Source organism: Kogia breviceps, chromosome 4, assembly GCF_026419965.1.
Source record: "Kogia breviceps isolate mKogBre1 chromosome 4, mKogBre1 haplotype 1, whole genome shotgun sequence".
NCBI lineage: Eukaryota > Metazoa > Chordata > Mammalia > Artiodactyla > Physeteridae > Kogia > Kogia breviceps.
The window spans coordinates 163297562-163319796 of NC_081313.1; the positions used below are offsets into that span (position 1 = coordinate 163297562).

General features: G+C 39.4%; 1 protein-coding gene across 4 annotated transcripts in view; it reads left to right on the forward strand.

Annotated features, from left to right (window-relative positions):
* The window catches only part of TENM2 (teneurin transmembrane protein 2), a 3844234-nt gene that overhangs the window by 2860520 nt on the left and 961479 nt on the right, over positions 1-22235 (forward strand). The gene's annotated exons all lie outside the window — the stretch shown is intronic.

Below are 22235 nucleotides of genomic sequence, written 5' to 3' on the forward strand. Positions count from 1 at the left end.
ATATTGATACATTATTATTTACTAAAGTTCATAGTTCATTCAGATACTCTCAGTTTTTTCCTAATGTCCTTTTTATCTTCCAGAATCCCATCCATGACGATCCCAGCCTTGACATGGCTCCTTAGGTTTTCTTGGTTGTGACAGTTTCCCAGATTTTCCTTGGTTATAATGAACTTGGCAGATTTTAGGAGTCTGGTCAGTTTTCATAAAATGTTCCTGAGTTGGGACTTGTCGGATAGTTTTCTCCTGTTTAGAGCAGGATAAAGTGTTTTTACAAGGAGGGTTACAGAGGTAAAAATGCCATTCTCATTATATCATGTCAAGGGTGCATCCTGTCAACATTACATCATTGTTGATAGGAACCAATTGCCTGACTGATTCCAGTCTGATCCTAGTTTTTCTGGTTTCTCCACTGTAACATTACTCTTTGGGGTCTTCCTTTTCCATAATTATTATTTTTTTTTATTTTTTTGGGGGGAAAAGTCACTCATGCCTAAAGAGTGGGGAGTTATGTTCTACCTCATCTAGAGCAGAGTATCTATGTGAATGATTTGGAATTCTGCATGAGAGTTGTTATTCTCCACATGTAATCTGTTTATTCAATTATTAACTCATATCACTGTGGACTCATGGATGTTTTTACACTTTGGGTTATAAGCCAACACTACTTGACTTATTTTGTTGCTCAAAATGTTCCATTTTGGCCACTGGGAGCTATTTCAGTTGGCTTTTGGGTCCCTTTGTTATATACCCATCATGTGGGTCTTTATTTTGTTTGTTTTGTTTTGAGCACTTTCTTACTTCTGACACTACAAGATATATCAGGCTTTTATATGCTTTCTTGTATATTTTCTGCCCCCAGACCTAGAATCAGCCACTTCTCAAAGGGGCACTGGTTCCTCCCCCCCACCCCCCACTTTTTTTTTAAAGAATACTATTAGAAATGACAGTTTAGGTGTGATTTGATGTTTTCCATTCTCTGTTTTGATTTAGCTTTAATGTAGGTTGGCCACTGAGGACTTTATGTTTTCTCCCACACACTATGAAGAAGTCCTGTTTTCCTTTATTCCTATATATGTACTGTATGAGCTTCAGGTTTTGCTTCCAGATGTTTTGTTTTATCGACTAGGACCTTTAGAATCAGACTTCTTTGGCCATCTAAAAAGGGATGTGCTTTTTAGTTCAACAGAGCATAATTTTCTTCTGTAGTCTACCCAGGTATGAGAAGAATACCAGAAATTAAACTAGAATTGATAACAGAATGCCTCTACTGAATTTTTTAAGTGAATTGATGAAAGAAGTTTGCTCCTTAACGTAAAATCATGACTAGTTAAATTAATTGTTCTGAGACCATTGTATTAACATTTTCATTTTTCTTAAACTCTATGTTACAATGATCTGCCTTTTGGAAGATCTATCTGAGAAATGACATACTGCAGTAGAAGTCATTGGACATGGGATGGCAGTTTCAAAGAGGCAAAAATTATTTATTAGAACAATTACTTTCATCATAAAATATATTAATTTTAGACCTGGAAGGAATCTTAAAAACTATCCTCCACTCAGTCATCTTAATATTGAGTAAAACGACTTATCTAAGCTCATTCATTTATGTAGCTGGCAAGCTAGAATGAGAATTCAAGTGTCCTAGAATGCAAACTTCCATCTAGAGTAGAAAAAAATTTACTTCAAAAATTTACATACGAAATTACAGAGAGATGAAACTTTGATTCAATGAAGCATTTTGGTGGCTGGGGACATGACAATCTGAATTGCATTTGCTATTTTTACCTGAGATTCACTGGATAGAACCAAAATTTTTGAAGAGAAATTCATCTTTGCTTGGGACCAAATGTACAAGGAGAAATTAACTTATGTAAAGGAAAATAAAATACACAGCTAACTAGACTGATTTTGATGATTCACCAAGAATATATCCCTTTGAATGATACTAAAAATGGAAATAAAGGTGTCCTAAGAAATACCATTAATCTGATGGTGTTGTCTTCATCCTTTCCAGCAATCAGCCAGAGAGTTTGTGTCTCATAACTTAGTTTCTTATTCCTTCCTATTTCCCTCTTTTTGATTCTTGGAAGTGGTTACTAGGAAAGACATCTGGAAGGCAGGATACACCAGAAACTTGGAGGGGATTATTCAACATAGGTTTGGAAGTTTTAGCCACAGCAATCAGAGAAGAAAAAGAAATAAAAGGAATCCAAATCGGAAAAGAAGAACTAAAGCTGTCACTGTTTGCAGATCACATGATACTTTACATAGAGAATGCCAGAGATGCTACCAGAAAACTACTGGAGCTAAGCAATGAATTTGGTAAAGTAGCAGGATACAAAATTAATACACAGAAATCTCTGGCATTCCTACACACTAGTGATGAAAAACCTGAAAATGAAATTGAGAAAACACTCCCATTTACCACTGCAACAAAAAGAATAAAATATCTACGAATAAACCTACCTAAGGAGACAAAAGACCTGTATGCAGAAAAGTATAAGACACTGATGAAAGAAATTAAAGATGATACAAATAGATGGAGAGATATACCATGTTCTTGGATTGGAAGAATCAACATTGTGAAAATGAGTATACTACTCAAAGCAATCTACAGATTCAGTGCAATCCCTATCAAGCTACCACTGGCATTTTTCACAGAACTAGAACAAAAAATTTCACAATTTGTATGGAAACACAAAAGACCCTGAATGGCCAAAGCGATCTTGAGAACGAAAAATGGAGCTGGAGGAATCAGGCTCCTGGACTTCAGACTATACTACAAAACCACAGTAATCAAGGCAGTATGGTACTGGCACAAAAACAGAAATATAGATCAAGGGAACAGGGTAGAAAGCCCAGAGATAAACCCACGCACATATGGTTACCTTATCTGTGATAAAGGAGGCAAGAATATACAGTGGAGAAAAGACAGCCTCTTCAATAAGTGGTGCTGGGAAAACTGGACAGGTACATGTAAACGTATGAGATTAGAACACTCCCTAACACCATACACAAAAATAAGCTCAAAATGGATAAAAAAATCTAAATGTAAGGCCAGAAACTATCAAACTCTTAGAGGAAAACATAGGCAGAACACTGTATGATATAAATCACAGCAAGATCCTTTTTGACCCACCTCCTAGAGAAATGGAAATAAAAACAAAAATAAACAAATGGGACCTAATGAAACTTAAAAGCTTTTGCACAACAAAGGATACCATAAACAAGACCAAAAGACAACTCTCACAATGGGAGAAAATGTTTGCAAATGAAGCAACTGACAAAGGATTAATCTCCAAAATTTACAAGCAGCTCATGCAGCTCAATAACAAGAAAACAAACAACCCAATCCAAAAATGGGCAGAACACCTAAATAGACATTTCTCCAAAGAAGATATACAGATTGCCAACAAACACATGAAAGAATGCTCAACATCATTAATCATTAGAGAAATGCAAATCAAAACTACAATGAGATATCATCTCACACTGGTCAGAATGACCATCATCAAAAAAATCTAGAAACAATAAATGCTGGAGAGGGTGTGGAGAAAAGGGAACCCTCTTGCACTGCTGGTAGGAATGTAAATTGATACAGCCACTATGGAAAACAGTATGGAGGTTCCTTAAAAAACTACAAATAGAACTACCATATGACCCAGCAATCCCACTACTGGGCATGTACTCTGAGAAAACCATAATTCAAAAAGAGTGATGTACCAGAATGTTCATTGCAGCTCTGTTTACAATAGCCAGGACATGGAAGCAACCTAAGTGTCCCTCATCAGATGAATGGGTAAAGAAGATGTGGCACATATATACAATGGAATATTACTCAGCCATAAAAAGAAACAAAATTGAGTTATTTGTAGTGAGGTGGATGGACCTAGAGTCTGTCATACAGAGTGAAGTAAGTCAGAAGGAGATAAACAAATACCGTATGCTAACACATATATGTGGAATCTAAGAAAAAAAAATGTCATGAAGAGCCTAGGGGTAGGATGGGAATAAAACACAGACCTACCAGAGCATGGGCTTGAGGATATGGGGAGGGGGAAGGGTAAGCTGTGATGAAGTGAGAGAGTGGCATGGACATGTATACACTACCAAACATAGGGTGGATAGCTAGTGGGAAGCAGCCGCATGGCACAGGGAGATCAGCTCGGTGCTCTGTGACCACCTAGAGGGGTGGGATAGGGAGGGTGGGTGGGAGGGAGGGAGATGCAAGAGGGAAGAGATATGGGAACGTATGTATATGTATAACTGATTCACTTTGTTATAAAGCAGAAACTAACACACCATTGTAAAGCAATTATACTCCAGTAAAGATGTTAAAAAAAAAAAAAAAAAAAAGATGTCATGTCTGCTCTTTAATTTATTGGAGCAGGATTTCTTAGCTCCTGGGCTACCAGAAAGAGGAGTGTTAACAGCTTTTAAATGAAGATGAAAGCTGGGTAAATGATGACCATTTTGACCCTCCAAAATCAGCCCATCTCAAGCCTCCTTTGTCCTGTGGTGTCCCAGGCCCTGAGAGACAGAAAGACAGGAAAAGCATCCTCATTTGAGGGTGAAGAGAGAATTTCAGCTTTCTTAAGCATCTTTCTCCTGCACTGCTGACCAGCATTTTACAGAGGGCATAGAGACCAGGTTCCTAAGAGCTGTTCCTCTTGTTTTGGGAACCTTTGTTCAAAAACAGGCATCACTGGGCTTCCCTGGTGGCGCAGTGGTTGAGAGTCCACCTGCCGATGCAGGGGACACGGGTTCGTGCCCCGGTCCGGGAAGATCCCACATGCCGCGGAGCGGCTGGGCCCGTGAGCCATGGCCGCTGAGCCTGCGCATCTGGAGCCTGTGCTCTGCAACAGGAGAGGCCACAACGGTGAGAGGCCCGCATACCGCATAAAAAAAAAAAAAAAGGCATCACTGAGAGTTCCAGGAGGTGAGCAAAGAGTCAACTTGCTGTGTACCAAGCACTGACTTCAAGATTATGACAGAAGGGCTTCCCTGGTGGCGCGGTGGTTGAGAGTCCGCCTGCCGATGCAGGGGACGCGGGTTCGTGCCCCGGTCCGGGAGGATCCCACGTGCCGCGGAGCGGCTGGGCCCATGAGCCATGGCCGCTGAGCCTGCGCGTCCGGAGGGAGAGGCCACAGCAGTGAGAGGCCCGCGTACTGCAAAAAAAAAAAAAAAAAAAAAAAGATTATGACAGAAAGCTGGGGTTCCCAGGCTCTCCCTCTGTTCTGGTTTCAGTGGCCACACGGATTGATGCATTGGCACATGGGTGAGTGCCGGGGATCATGTAGCTTTCGTTGTAAGGGGACAAAAGTGTAGTCCAAAATATCCGAAATCTCACCTTCCATCACTTACCATTTATGTATCAGTTTTGTCACGTTTGGGGATCATGAGCGTATGCAGTTGACAGAAAGAAAATTGGTACTAACAGGAGAGGATTTAAAACTGCTTCTTTAATTGGAGAATGAATGTTTGAAGAGAGGCATTAACACAGACGTTGCCTTTGGTAGAAATAAGCCTTTTCAGTGGCCTTTAAAAATTGTTATTAATATTGTTTTATGTAATTGTCATAAGCCCCAGTACTGGAAAGAAGCTAATATTCCTGATTTCTTTAAAAACTATATTTGGACAAACCAAAAGAGAGTGATTCATAGCATATCAATATAGGAGGGAAGGTTATTTGGTGACCCACTGACGCTAGTGAATTTTTTTTTCTTCTGAGAAGGAACTTTTTTCTTATCTCTGAATATAATATGATTAGCCCTGATCATTTAATTCAGCTGAATAACACATAGTGAAAAACAAGCAATCAGTAAAAGGAAATCATATAACATGAGTTTTACCAAATATCTGGTTCCTAAGTAAATTCTTTCAAAAGAATCCAGTAGTAAATGTGGCCCAAGGAAATGTTTTAAGAAATTTTGCCAGCAGAAAAGAAAGACCTGGCTTAATTGTCAAGGGACTTCTATTCCAGCCCACCCTTTCCCCATCCTTTCTTCCATTCTTCCTTCCTTCTTTCTTTTCTTCCACCCATTTAAATTTATTTATGGAAAACCTTCACTCTATACACCCAGCACTGCTGTAGGTGGTGAAAACACAGAAACTGGTTAGAAAAGTACTCCCTTCATGGAGCTTAAAGTCTGGTAATCAGCTTTCACACATGCGGTGCTGCAGGATTATATTCGATTTTAATCAGTGAAACTACAGGAAAGAATCTGCCCTAGCACCCATCGGACATTTCCTAATGCCCTCCCTTCCCTTTGTGAAGAGAGGAAAGGTCATCTCGTCACAAACTCTGGTAGCTAGTGCACAAGGGAATTCTCCCATCTGCTTTTTAAACTGGACAGGGGGTTTGTTATTCAGGAATAACTCCATTCCACCAGTCCTGCTTAGAGTTTAGAAAAGAGTTGTTCAAATCAGGCAGTTCTTTGAAAGGCCCCGGCTAACATGAAAAGAAAAAAAAAAAAAAGGAAATTTGCAGTCTGAAGCCAGACTGAATGACACATAACGAATTGCAGCTCTGTTTGGGCATCTCCCTAGGTACCGTTCCTAAGGATTCCAAGTGTTTAATTGAAATTTCTTTGGGGACAGTAGTCATCATTCACTTAAGCATTATATTTATATTTGTGCGTGAAGGAAGGAAGTCAAAGGGCTAATAGACGGAGTGAGCAGAGTGGCTGCTTTTCAGCTGCAGGCCACGAGGAGCCGGCAGTTCTCAGAGGAATGCTTATCCTGGAGACAGCTTGCTTACCGTGCCCTCCAGGGACTGCGGGAGGAGGACGGAGTTGTGACTGACAGCTGTTTCTCCCTGGACTGAGACAGCGTGCCTGATCCCAGCATGGCCTGTTTAATCAAACTATTTTCAGTCGAGAGGATGAAAACACCTCGACATGCAAAAGTATTCTGTTCTAGATTTATTCTTACACAGGCTATTCTTTTTACCCTTGCGGTTAACATCAAGTGTTTTAATCCCAGGGGACTTGGTGCCTTCACCATTTTCAAAGAAAAGTTAATGAGGAACTATTATTCTAGGAATATTTTAGCCGCTAAAATTTGTGATGGAATCAAGGTAAAGTCACACTGTTACACTAATTCTGCTTTCTTTGTATAGAGATCCTACTTTCTTTCAGTTCATGATACAAGAGTCGTAGATTAGCTTTAACTAGTTTATTCCACATTCTATAAATCTTAAGTGTTGACTGTTGTTTTTCTCTGGGTTTCCCAAGTGCAGTTTTCACCTCCATACAGGGAAATACTTACATGCAACCAGTTTAATTTTTTAACAGCTTTGTTGAGGTATAATTTACAAATCATAAAATTCTCCCGTTTCAAGTGTGCAGTTGAATTAATTTTAGTAAATTAACAGTTCTGCACCTATCACCACAATACAATTTTAGCACATATCTATCATCCCCAAAAGATTTCTCCTGCTCCTTTGCTCTCAGCTCCAGTTCCAGGCAGCAAAGTGGTTTAATTTTAAGCTCACGTGATCACAATTCTGCTCATCACCTGAAAGGTCTAGGTTTGGTTTCCTTGCATGTGCACTTTAGTCTGTATCTTTGAATACAGTAGATATTATCATTCTTACTTTATAAATAAGGAAATTGAGATTGAGAGAAGCCAGGAGATTGACCCAAGGCCCCAGAGCTGAGAAGTGGGAGGATTTGAACTTTGTTTAGTCTGATTCCACAGCCCTTTTGCACTGTGCTGCACCATTGCTCCAGCTGGAAAATAAGCTGGTCGTGGGTTTTAATGGAAGTTGGAAATTAATCAGAGATTATTCTTGTTTTTCTTGTGTATGTACCATTTCACTCTTCTTTCTCATTTCTTATTAATATATATACTTTATATAGACACATATATACTCTATATATACACACGCAGACACACACACACACATATGTCTCTTTTTTTATTTTGGGTTGTGTTAGGATTTAATAGCTGCCAGTTTTCTGATGCTAACGTACTGTTGTTACTGAGAAATAAAATCGCCTATATTGAAATACAATTTTATAATGTTACTCATTAGCTAACAATTCTTTACAGCAGAAAGTTTATTTAGAGATACTTGCATTATTTAGAGTTATGTTTTTAATTTGTAGTACAAATCATCAGAGATCTAACATCTGACATATCAGAATGATGCTAAATTTTAATCAAGTTGGATAGGTGAGGATTTTAATAAAAACTCAGACACTGACTCATGACACTGCAACAGAAATTAGTGTAAGTTGGTGAGAACTTCTTTGGAGCTGCCAGTATCTGGATTTGAATCCCTGCTTTTATATGGACCAGTTTTATGTTCTTCAGCAGGTCATGTCATTTCCCTGGTCCTCCACTATTTAATATAAAATAGGTCTGAGTAAATGGCAGTTATTGACATGAGCAAATTCTCAGCAGGAAGCCAGTGTTTTATTGTTTTGGATCACTTAAGTTGTGTGCATTTACTATTATAAAACACAGCTTCGAACAGTTCAGTATTGACTGAATTATTTTGGATAAATCTAGATGACGGAACAAGGAAAAATGCATATGAAGGATCCACCACCATCATGACTAATGTCTCATTCCTGTGAAGTCAGAAATCAGTCATGCTGATACCTGGGTTCCTTTCCTCCAGGTGGAACTCTGGGAACAAGGTTTCTTTCATCTGGTGGCACTGCCATCTTGAGTCCATCTTCACTCATATCTCCTGTATCATAAGGGAATGAGAACATAGAAAAGGATCATTTGCCTTTTCAGGTCTCTGGTTTTTAAACGGCACCATCATTTCTACTTCACTAGGTGGACAAGAGCTAGACACATGGTCTGCCCTAGATGCAATGGAAATTGAATAATAGATCCTGGCTGGAAAGCTACTTTCTATGGCAGTTCTGTACTGTGGAAAGGGAAACACTAATTTTGGTGGACAGTTAATTTTCTCTGACACTCAAGCTGAGTTTCTAAGGCAGAAGATGAGAGGTGATCTGACCCTGAAACTTAATGGAGTCTAAAACCTTGAGCCAATTAAATATTCCAGGAGAGCATGGTGGGTAACTGCATTACCTTACCCTCAAATGAGGGGATGGTCTTAGTTAGCTGTTTTAGGAAGTGTTCTGGCCCACAATCATTATTTAAATAAGAAAGCAGAGCTGCTCTGGTTGAAGGGACTTTCGGAAGAGACAGCTCTAAGTAGGTCCTGCTCACCGACTGTGGGCTGGCAGCATAATCCCTGGGGATCCTGAAAAGACAGATGAAAAATCTCGGGATTCCTTCTTCTCTCTCCATAATCTGATTTAAAGTTTGCATTTTCTCTCCCTCCTTTTTTTTTTTTTTTTTTTTTTGCGGGGTGGGGGGAACCTTAGTTCCCTGATCAGGGATTGAACCCAGGCCCTCGGCAGTGAAAGCCCAGAGTCCTAACCATTGGACCACCAGGGAATTCAGAGAATGCCCTATTTCTTAAACAAAACTTATTTACATGGTCACTACAAAAAGTCTAGAACAGAGACGGAAGACTGGTAGCCCAAACACCTATTCTATTTGGATTGCACTTTTTTGTAGTTACATTTTGGGCCATCATTTATCAATTGGTAAATATCACATAAAATCTAGATTTTAGGCTTTTCTAGAAAAATTGCCATTCTGCCTTCTTGAATGGCAGAAATCTGCAGTAGGTAAATAACAGCTGCCTTATCCAAAGGGACCTGCGTTTTCTCCCATTTTCCCACAAGCCCCCACGGCTCCTTATTGCCCTGTACACAGGCTGACTTAGCTCCTTTATGTTAACTGCCTGGCTTCTGTAAGTCATTTAAATTTACAAAATATGATCTAATGGGAAATTGTGTGACCTCGCTGAAATTTTTATCGTTTTCAGGCAAGCAGATAATTATTAGAAACTTAAGAGCAAGAATAAATTGAATCTCCACTTTGAATTGTTCTTCAGCCTATTTTTCATAGAAAGTTCTGCTGCGTGAGCCTCTCTGTCTTGAAAGACATTTATTTATAAAATGAATTTTCACAATAATTATTCCCAGTCGCCTGGGTTACTCCCTGTAGCCTTTTGGCTACGGGATTTTAGTCTTCTGCTCTGAGTTAATTGAAGTAGTGATTTTTCTCGTACCAGACGAAAGGTCTATAGAGCAACAATATATATGACAAAAAGAAAACGGCACTTTTTTGAAATTTGGCAATCTTTTTCTTAGAGTTGTAGTTAATCATGTCTTTCTGAGGATGTGGAGTGAAACTTTGACATATGTCATGGTTGTCAAAGTCAGCATTAACACAAAATAATAAGTTATTTAATATAAGATTCAACTTTATTATTTTTTCAAGTGAGCTGTCTATCACCAAGTTCTGAAGTGGATTTCTTTCAAGTCTCCCTGTCTCCAGAGAAAAAGGGGAAAAGGCAGTGTGTCCCTGGACAGGATCTATGACTCATTATGTCAATCAAGCCCCACTTCAGAAGGGAATAAAGAGATTTGTATCTCAAAGCTGTGCATAACGACTCCTCGGCTTTTCATTTCATATTTATGAGCGGTTTACTTTGAAGTGTTTATCAGCCAATACGCAGAAACATGAGGGAGCCTTGCCTGAAACCATACTCAGGCGTCTAATCTATGAAATGCTCGCTGAGCAGACTAGCTCATCAGTGCATGCCATGCAAAAATAAATACATAAATAAACTTTTTGTTATTTGAGGTCTCGGAGCCATGTCTTTATATGAACTATAAAAAAGCAATAAATGGTGCTGAACATTTTGAAATTGGTGTAACACCGGAAACTTAGCTCTGTGATGTGCAAAAAGGAGGGAGGGGCAGATTGTTTCTTGCTTGAAATAAAACCTGGTAGAATGCAGAGAAATAAAAATACACAAATATTTACATATACTTCTCACCTGGTCTAAGGCTTTGGGTCTGTCCGAGTGCCCACTTGATGACAGTGAATAGTTATAAGGTGCTTTGTTTAGTTTTGTTTAAAAAAAAATTTTTTTTTGAAGATGTAATTCTCAGAATGCTTGGGAAGATGGCACTGCCAAGATGTTGAAACCACCATATGGAAGGCTGTTTTACATTTTTTAATCTGTATTAATATCCCATGCGTACTTTAAGATATAAAAAACAGGTAGATGGAAAAGTCAGGAAAGATAATAAAGAGGGATGCGTAGAACAAAATAAAATATTGATTCTTGATGAATGAAACTGGTACATTTTCTCTATTTTTAATCTACCTGCATATCTTTGTTTAATTAATTATTTCAACAAATATTTATTGAGTAGCTACTATACTAGATCCTGGCTTTACAAGGGAACAGATCAGCCAGAGTTGCTGAGGAGGATCTTGTGTTAGGGGAGGCTGAGAAGTCAGCGAATCAATGTCATTGTCAATGTCACGTATCAGTTAGTTACTGTGACCAAGGGCTCAATTCCCCACTTCTTTACATTAGATCCTCCATGTCCATGCTCATTTCTTGTTTGTTAATAGCAAAAAGGGTATTTAAAGGAATAAGTCAAATCCACTTTGATAATTTACAAAGTATTTCATTGATTTGAACAGTTGGGAGAAAATTAAGTCTAGGAGCCTGTAAGCCATTCTCTTATAAAAAGATTACTTTCCTGTTTTGCCCTTTTTCTACAGATTCTTCAGAGAGCTTTTTCCTTTTCCCAGCACCCCACCTTCCAGTATGCTAAGTGAGAAAAGTTGCTCTGATGCCTAATCTCTTGCTAGCAATGTTGTATAATCACAGAATTTTAAAGATGAAAGTCTTTAGACTCAGCTAGAAAGCATGGCATGTAAGAGAGCACACAGGTTTTGGAGCCAAAAAAGAGAAATGCATGTATAGAGGCTACTCCACTCTTTATCTCAAGCCTAATGACTTCCTCCTAGTTTTGTTCTGAGGATTATGTGAGATTTTTCACATACAGTGTTTATAACGCAGTCTTGAACATACAACACAATCAGTATTAAGCCATAAATGCTTGTTGAATAAATGAACGAAGGATGCCACCGTTCTGCTCCCATCCTTTTATTTTCCACAGAACCTGAGAACTCAGGGGATTAAGGGGTTTGCCAGTACTTATATATTTGCCACCCAGAATCATGTTTTCTATAGGACAATGAAATATAGTTACCCGTCCCCTGGTCCTGCCTTCCCATCCCCACCAATGTAGGTGGAACAGAAGGTAAATTTACCAGGAATATGATGTGGTATTGTAATGATATATTTGTATGTTTATCTTACTTATTAATCTGGAGGCTCCTGAAAGCAGGGACACAGGTTTTTCATCTGTGTATCTCTAGTTCGTTCTTAGCACACCTTTTTGTCTATTTGTAGAATTGAATTGAACCAGCCAGTTTGAAACACGAATTGTGGGTGCCCTTGGGTCTGTGTGAGCCATATAATGGCAGCGATTCTTGGGGAGACTAGTACAAAGAAGCATAAAACCTGCCAGATATGCAGCAAAGTCAACCAAAACCTTTGCGGGGTGTGTTCCTGATAATTCTGATGGGTAGGTTTTCTGAAAGGACGATTTTGATTTTCTTATCTGGATGGAGATGGAACACACTGCACGCATGAGAGAGTGATCTGGAGCCAGTTCTAAAAGAGAGGAAATTGAATCAAGAAATAAGTGTTTGAAATAATAATCTGCTTCTGATCCCTAAACAAGCTGCAATGAGAGCAGAGGAATTAATGAGGCTTCTGACCCCCCGTGACATTAGGCATACGGGACTTAAGCCAAGTACAGCAGCAATTTCCCTGGTGGTCCGATCACGGGCTATGAGGGAGCAAGCAAAACCAATGCCCCCTCTGAAAGCAGAGCCTGTCTTCATAAGGGAAAGATTGTTTCTCAGATGAAGGCTCACAAAGTGCCAGGTAGGGCAAATGTTTTTCATAAAGCACCTGGAAAAACCTCAGCAAAGAGAAACGTCTTAATAGAGAACAATTAAGTGTCACATTGGATTGCATTGCCTGTCATTGCAGAGAAGTGGCGGTTTTGCTGGGAAAAGTTGGCTTTTTAAGAAATAAACAATCTACCCGGAGTGACCCCTGATTTTAATAGGAAAAAAAAAAAAAAAAAGGCAGGGAAATGGAGAGAGGCATTTTATCATCTCCCTTCTCAACTGCCAGAGGCATGCTTTGTGACTTCTGGAAAGCCCAGGAAACTCCCTATTTCTCTGTTTCTCAAGGGAGTGTAATTCTTGCTACTTTCCACAGGTGCTGTTGATTCCTAAGGCAGTTTGCTTTGAAAATCTTTAATAAACGTGCTCTCCGATTACCAAACAGAAGCCATAGGTAGTAGAACCACTGGATTCCGGAAGATGTCTTGGGGAGATGAGGCCGAGGAAGTTGTTTGTAATGACTGAACAGTTGTTCTGCTAATTAGAAGAGGCAGGACGATGTTAATAACACTGGGCGTGCCTTTGCGAGAGCACCTGCAAACGAGAACAAGCACTCTTCTGTGCCTCTAAAAGAGACAAGTGGCCAGAGCGTTTGATGTTGATGGAGGGCCAGATGTTTTTCATGCATTCCAGGATGAATGCACTAACACTATTAGAACACAACCTACTTTTTTTTTTTTTTTTTTTTTTAAATCCCTTGAGGAGGTTGGTGTTTTGATTCATTATGACTTTGGCCTTTTGTACACATGAGGATGTCATGGAGGAAGCAGGGCTGCCCTGTGGTTTCTGTGGGCCCTTGGCACCTCTGCCTTTGACAGACCCTTCCTCTCTAAAAAAAACATTTGAAATTATATTTTACAACTGCATTGGTATAAAGATGGTTATATTATTGTCAGAGTTTAAAACATTTTCTACAAACTGAAAGTTTTCTTTTTTCCTGATTTTAAAAGAAATTAAACCATTTTTGTGGGCTCTGAAAGATATTTGGGGCCCTAGTGACTCTGCCTGTAGTTCCTACTGGATATCTTGGCCCTGGCCCTATTGAAACTGACATGTCTTTTTGTTGCGTTTATTCATGGATCTAAAAATGTGAATTTCAGTGCTTTGAGGTAAAGACTTCTTGTCTTTTTTTTTATATATATAAATTTATTTATTTTATTTATTTATTTTTGGTGGTGTGTTGGGTCTTCACTGCTACACACGGGCTGTCTGTAGTTGCGGTGAGCAGGGGCTACTCTTCGTTGCAGTGCACGGGCTTCTCATTGCAGTGGCTTCTCCTGTTGCGGAGCACGGGCTCTAGGAGCACGGGCTTCAGTAGTTGTGACATGAGAGCTCAGTAGTTGTGGCTCATGGACTCCAGAGAACAGGCTCAGTAGTTGTGGCGCATGGGCTTAGTTGCTCCACGGCACGTGGGATCTTCGCGGACCAGGGGCCAACCTGTGTCCCCTGCATCAGCAGGCAGATTCTTAACCGCTGCGCCACCAGGGAAGTCCCACGACCTCATCTTAAAGGTGGTACCTCCATCTGAGGAAAAGTAGAAGTTTGTGACACAATGCTAATTAATTTCTGTGGATTCAGAATCATAGTTACAGTTTACACTTAAAGAATAGTTTGGTCCACAGGTAACACATCACCCTAATTGCTCTATTTTCCCCCTAACGTAAGTGCCATTCCTTTTCAAGACAGTGTTTGTACATTGCATTTATCATTGTCTCACTTTTTAAAACTGAATATAATCACCATCATTTAATTTTTTTCCTATGAATCAAGGCAGCCCTAGTGAATGATGATGGTTCAGTGTTATGTGTGGACTGTAACAAATAGAAATGTCCAGTGCTCTGCAGTTGTACTGAACCATCTGGTCTATGTATTGTCTCACTCTTCTAGATGTCGATTTCATTCCCTCTACTCTCTCCTAAACCTCTGGCACCTTCCCATCCTCTATCAGAGGTGAAATCCCCAATCCACATCTACCATGTACCCATTCCCAGCATCTGCAACCACAAACTCTGCCTTCCTGCCTGTTACTGTAAGTGAATAATCCCTACTCGTATCCCAGGAGCAACCGCCACTTGTATGCTAGATCAGAGTCCCACTGGTCTATTCAAGAATGCTGCTGCCCAAATTCTCCCACCTCGAAATGAACCATTTTTTCATTTTTACCAGTACACAAACATGCTGTGACTTTCTCCAATTTCTTTTCACCCCTTCTTCCACCAGCTACTGTCACCCCTTATTGCAGTACATCTCAGAAGAGGTATCTATTGTACCGCCACCAATTCCTCTTTCCTGTTTTCTTGAAACGCAGTCCAATCAGATGCTCACACATACCCCTCCACACAACTTCTCTTGCCAAAATCACCAGTGATTACCATGTCATTACATCGTGATGGACAATTCTCCAATCTCATCTTAATGACCTGTCAGCAACATTTGAAACAGTTAATCACTCCCTCCTCTTTGATATACTTTCTTCACTTAGATTGTCCTCTGGCACATGCTCGTGGCTTTCCTACTACTGCACAGGTTGTTCTTTTTCATACTCCTTTACTGCTGCCTTCTCTTTGCTCCAACCTCTGAATATAAAAGTAAGTCAGTGCCCAGTCTTTGGTGTTCTTTTCTTTTCTACCTACAGTTATTCCACACTGGTGATCTTGTCCAGTTCCATGACGTAGAATAGCATCTGTATGCCAGTGACTCACAAATCTCTATCACTTGTATCAGACCTGTTGCTTATAGATCCATCAACCAACTCAGCATCTCCATTTTTATATCTAACCCATATTTCTAATTCGAGTATCGAAGACTGAAATCCTGATCCTCTGCATGCATGCACGCGCACGCACACACACACACACACACACACACACACACACACACACACACACCGCTTGATCTTCTTGCAGCCTTCCCCATCGCATTCGATGGCAACTCCCTGCTAGTTTTCAGTTTGAAAGCACTGATGTCATTTCCAATTTCTTTCTTTCTGCCACACCCTACCATGCAGTCCACCAGGAAATCCCACTCTGCTGACCAAGCCACTGCTTCCATCTGGAATGGGCTGTGATCAGCTCTTAAAATGCATTCTGAGTGTTTGATGATGCTCTGGCTCCCTCTCCCCAGTCTTCTAACACACGTGTGCAATCTTGAAAGACGTAAATTCGATGATGTCACTCCTTTCCCCAAAAACAATGCAATAGCTTTCTGTTTCACTCTGAGTAAAAAACAGTGTCCTTAAAATCACCCCAAAGCCCTTCAGGACTCAGCTCTCGCTAACGCTCTACCCTTTCTCTGAAGGTTGCACCTTTGCTCACTTCATTCTAGCTACACAGTCCTTCGTGCTGTTCTAGAACATGCCAGGTGTGGTCCTGCCTGGGACCTGTGCACAGATGGTTGCTTCTTGCACCGTGTATGGGAAAGCTGATTCCCTCAAGTCCTGCCAGCCTTTGCTAAATGCTCCCTTTTCATTGAGGCCTTCCCAAGATCAGATTATTGAACATATTCACAAATGACTTTCACTACCCTACTTTCTCTTTTCTCATAGCACTTGTCACATTTGAAGATGCTAGTGCTTAGTCATTACATTTGCTTTTTATCATTTGTCTACCCCAGCTAAAATATAAGCTCCACAAGAATAGAGATCTTTATCTCTTTGGTTTGCTGACATATTCCCAGCCCTAGAATAAGGCTGAACACTTAGGAAGCACTTAATAAATATTCACCAAATGAATGAATGGATAGGGCTTTTTTTTTTTTTTTTTTTTCCCGTACACAGGCCTCTCACTGTTGTGGCCTCTCCCATTGCGGAGCACAGGCTCCGGACGTGCAGGCTCAGCGGCCATGGCTCACGGGCCCAGCCGCTCCACGGCATGTGGGATCTTCCCGGACCGGGGCACGAACCCGTGTCCCCTGCATTGGCAGGCGGACTCTCAACCACTGCGCCACCAGGGAAGCCCTGAATAGGGCTTTTTACCTTCGTTCTACTTGCCTAGAGCCCTGTTCTTTTAGACGTATGTCTCTTCTCTCGTATTCGTGTGTTTGCTCCCGTGTGGTCAGCTGTCCTTCTCGGGTTAGCCCTCACTCTGGTGTGGGGTAATGAGATAACAGTACACGTTACAAATGAACGTAGGTTCCATGAGTGAGGGCACGAAAATCTCTGCTTCTGCTGCTGTTCCTGGTATTGCCTAAAACATTTTTACTCAGTACCCCTGTGTTCTGGCTACACTGCTAAGTGTTTTATGAGCATAGATAGCTTTGTCCCTACAGCCTTCTGAGCGTGGGTATTATTAAACCTATTTCATAGGTGAGGAGACTAATGCTCGGGGGGAGGGGGTCTATTAACTTTCTTGTGATCTGACCGTAACTGGTGGAGTAGGAACTCACACTCCGGGTTACTTGTTTGTGAAGTATTCTTAACCACGGGAATGTAGAGTCGTTCTCCTAGGGCGAAAAGGGCAAGGGTCTCCTGGCAGTGTATCTGTCATATAACGATTTGGTTGCATTTACTTTTTATTTTGTAATTAAGAGTAAGTTTTAGAGCAGTTTTAGGGTCACAGCAAAACTTAGTGGAACATACAGATATTTCCCATATGCCCCCTTCCCCCCCACATGCGTAACATCCACCATTGTAAATATTACCCATTGGAATGATAGACATTTGTTATAACTGATGGATCTACATTGGCACATCATAGTCACCCAAAGTCCGTAGTTTGCATTATGGATCACTCTTGATGCTGTACATTCTCTGGGTTTGGACAAATGTATAATGACGTGTCTCTATCATTATAGTGTCACACAGAATATGTTCACTACCCTAAAAATCCTCTGTGTTCAGCCTGTTCTTATCTCCCTGCCCAATTCCTGGCAACCGCTTACCTTTTTACTGTCTCCATAGTTTTGCCTTTTCCACAATGTCCCATAGTTGGAATCATACATATATGGCCTTTTCAGATTGGCTTCTGTCACTTAGTAATAGACATTTAAGGCTCCTCTATGTCTTTTCATGGCTTGAGAGTTCATTTCCTTTTAGTGCTGAACAATATTCTATTGCCTGAATGTACCACAGTTTATTTATCCATTGATTGCATTTACTTTTGCTTCATGAATTTATTTCTGATTGACTGGAACTTAAAGAGGCATGCAACTGGAGGCATTTCTTTGTAGTTTAACTCAAAACATAAACATAAAAAATTTGAATGACTGAACAATAGAAAAATTATGATATTGCAAATATTTTAAAGTAGGGAATGGAGCTAGATTGGCCCAAGGCTCCTATTTTTAAATTATTTTAATTTTTAGGAAAAAACCTTAAACCACAGAAAAGTACAAAGAATAAAGTGTATAATACTCATAATTTCTAATTAACAAATGTTACTATTTTGTGAAATTTGTTTCAAATCCTCTTTCTCCATGCCCCCCTGCCCCAAACTTCATCTCCAGAAGTAATTGCTATTAAAAATTTGGTGTAGATTTTTCCAGTTCAGATTTATCCTGTTAGTGTATATGTATCTGTATATATACAGTGCACACCAGTTGTTATATTTTTCTAGTTGTGTTTTTGTAACTTGACATTTGGATTTTTTGATCTGTGGTTATTAAGACCAAGACTATTACTTCCAACAGTTCTCTCCTCATAAAATTGCATCGTGTGGCAAACAGTGGCCAGTGTTAAAGGTTTGCAGCTCTTCTTGCCAGTTTCTCAGGAGACTTATTTCTTACAAAAAAGTAAGCAGTGTCTGAATTAAATTACTTAACACGTTTGACTTTGGTGACAGTGTTGAGTGGATAGTGTGAAGATCTTGTTTTTGAAAACTCATCAGTTGATGCCTCTAGAGAACTGAAATCCCCGTGAAGCTGTTGTCTCCATTGCAGGTGAACACATCCATCACACATTGAAAACAATGCTTGCAAGGCCCTTTGGTTGATGGCTCCATCCACTTTGGGAATATGTATTTTAGTGGTGAGATAGTCTCTGGTGTTGCTGAGACTGAATAGTTACAGCATGGCTCACACCACCGACATAAAAGTGCTGATGGTGGAGTACTTCAGTTGTGATGACATAAGATTTTTTCCCCCATTGGGCAAGCTTCTGCCTTCTATTCCTGAATTTCTTTTTGACTTTGAATTTATGTGACTCAACAACTCTCTGTAAGTCAACAGCTGCCAGATGCTAAATGTAATTAAAGCTTTACATGTATTTGTAACCTACGACATGAGTTTGAAATGCAGGAAGCAAGGTGGGCAAGGAAGAAAAGGAAAACTCTTGACTCAGTTTCAATTATCCTCTCCCTGTTTAACGGATGCTAACAGGCACTAGGAAACTGTGGTCTTGCTATTTTCTACAAGCTCAATGGCTGGATGCTTAACGTGGTTTTAGACAAGTATCTAAATCCTAACGGTAAACAGTGACGAAGCCGTTGATTGAAGGGAACTGATTTATAAACAAGAGTATATCATTAACATTTCTCCCCCAAATATTTGCAGTTACGAAGCAGACCCTGATTAGTCACTGAAGCAAAATATCTGCTATACATATATTCACTTGGTGGTAGACCGTGATCTATCCATCTCACTAGATGTCAGACTGTAGATGAGTTAATTAACTCTTGAGATCTGGAATAATTCTTCAGTGATGGGAGAGTCACAATGTTTTCAAAACATCAAGTGCATGACGGAGACAGGGACCTTCATGAGTGCTGAGAATGCAAATGTCATATGCCTTTGTCAAAATTTCAGTTAATATTGGTAGCGTCTCTACTGACATATCAAATCTTCTTTATATTACTTTGGGAAAGCAGGATATTACATTACATAATGGAATAAGCATTAAATATATCTAAATATACGCAGATTAACTGGGAAAAGTATTTCACTTGTATAGTGGTAGAAAAAATTTGAAAATAGAATCATACCCATCGTTTTGTAGTTTTATACTTACTGGGTAACATAATAGTAATATTCTTAATAATAGCTAATATTTATTGACTACTTACTCTGTTCTACAATGTTCTACATTTATAAATATTTGTTCATTGACACAGTGACCTTTTGAGGCAAGTACTGCTGTAGTTTCCTCCATTTTACAGGTGAGAAAATGGAAACATAGAAATATTAACTAGCATGATCAATACAACAACAATATAGTCCTGAGAGTAAGTAAAAGAAATCTCTAAGCAGCTAAAACAAAACAAAATAAGAACTAAAAAGGAGCTGAAGTCAGAAATCTGAAGATTGAATTGCAAGCTCACAGTAGGCCTTCAATGAGGGCAAGCGTTGCTCTCAGAGCATTTGGAAGATTGGACCTGAACTCAGAGCAAGAGGGAGGGCATGAAACTGAGATCCCTGCATTAAGCTGGAAATTGACAAGAGACATGTGGTGAATGGTATCACTTGGCCTGAAAGGAAGCAAATACACGTTTTTCAGGAGGCAAGAATCCTCAATTTAGGCCCTTGTGATTTTTAAAAATAAACCCATGTCAGCTAAAATTAAATCTAATGAAGTAAGTAAGAAAACAGACCTTTATAATTAAGAGTGAGCAAATCAACGAACAACCAGTTTTGATCTTTAAAGTCCTAAAATGTTAGAATTTGTCAGATACATACTTTCAACTGTGTATAATATGCAAATTAGCAAGTACGATTATAATAGAAAAATGGAATAGAAGCACTTAGAAAGCTATATAAATTTTATAAATTAAACACATAATTGTTGAAATAAAAGGTTTAGTACATGCAGTAAATATGAGATCAGGAACAATTAAAAAGAGAATTGGCCAAATGAAAAGATAACCAGAAGAAATTGGCAAGAGATGGCACAGAAAGAAAAAATGTTAAAAATATAATAGAGACGCTAGGAGAGAACGATGGTCTTATTTTAATTAGTGATGACAGTAAAGAGCATGCGAGTGAGTTAATATTTAAGAGACAATGGCTGAGAATTTTTTAGAATAAAGAAATCATGAATTCACAGATATTGGAGGAACAGCGTATATCCAGTAAGATTAGATCTCTAAATAGACTAATGTAACATACATATTGTAATCCCCGAAGCAACCACTAAAAAAATTATGTTAAGCGATAGCTTAAAAGCCAGTAGAAAAATTCAAGTGGAATTTAAAAAACAATTATTAACCCAAGTGAAGGTAGAGAAGGAAATACAGAAAGGAACAACAGTAAAGGGACAAACAGGAAAAACAGCAAAATGGTGAACCTGAATCCAGCCGTATCAATAATTACATTAATATAAACTAACCATCACACCAATTAAAAGGAAGAGATTGTCTGAGTAGTTAAGTAGCAAGTTCCAAATATATGCTGTCTACAAGAGACACATTTTAAATACAAAGACACAGAACAGTTGAAAGCAAAGGAAGGAAATTAGACATATAATATGTTCACTGTTAAGAGTAAACTTAAGAAAGCTGAACAGTTTTGCATCAGGCAAGACAGACTTTAAGACCACGAGTATTACCAGAGAAAAAGATGGATATTTGAAATTGATAAAAGGGTCAATTTGCCCTGGTGATAAAAGATTATATGTGTCTAATAATATAGTTTCAAAAAGAAGCCTATGAAGAAGAAAGGGGGGGGGGAGCGGAATTGACAAAAGTAAAGGGAGAAAGAAAAAAATACATAATTAGTTACAGATTTAACCCTTTCCTCAGTAACTGATAGGACAGCTAGACCAAAAATATCAGGAAGGATGTAGAGAACACCATTTTTAATCATCTTGACCTTATAGACATTTATAGACCACTACATACAACTTTAGAATACACTCTATTTTTCAGTGGTACATTCAGCAACATATACTGTATTCTGGGCTACAAAGTGAGTCTCGGTTAATTTCAAGAGGGAATCTTAAAGAATTTGTTCTCTGTCCACCAAGTACTTAAGTGAGAAATCATTAGTAATAAAGAAATCTAGACAAGTCCGAAATATGTGGAAATAAAACTACACACTTCTAAGTAACCCATGCATCGAAGAAGTACAAGAGAAATTAGAAAATATCTGGAATTGAATAATGTACAATGTTAATGAATGAATGTACAACATATCCAAATTTGTGAGATGCAGCTAAAGAGGGGAGGATGATAAGTTTGTATTTTTATTTAAGAAATAAAAATTGTCTTTTGGGCTTCCCTGGTGGTGCAGTGGTTGAGAGTCCGCCTGCAGATGCAGGGTACACGGGTTCGGGCCCCGGTCCGGGAAGATCCCACATGCCGCGGAGCGGCTGGGCCCGTGAGCCATGGCCGCTGAGCCGGCGCGTCTGGAGCCTGACAGTGAGAGGCCCGCGTACTGCAAAAAAAAAAAAAAAAAAAAAAAAGAAAAAGAAATAATTG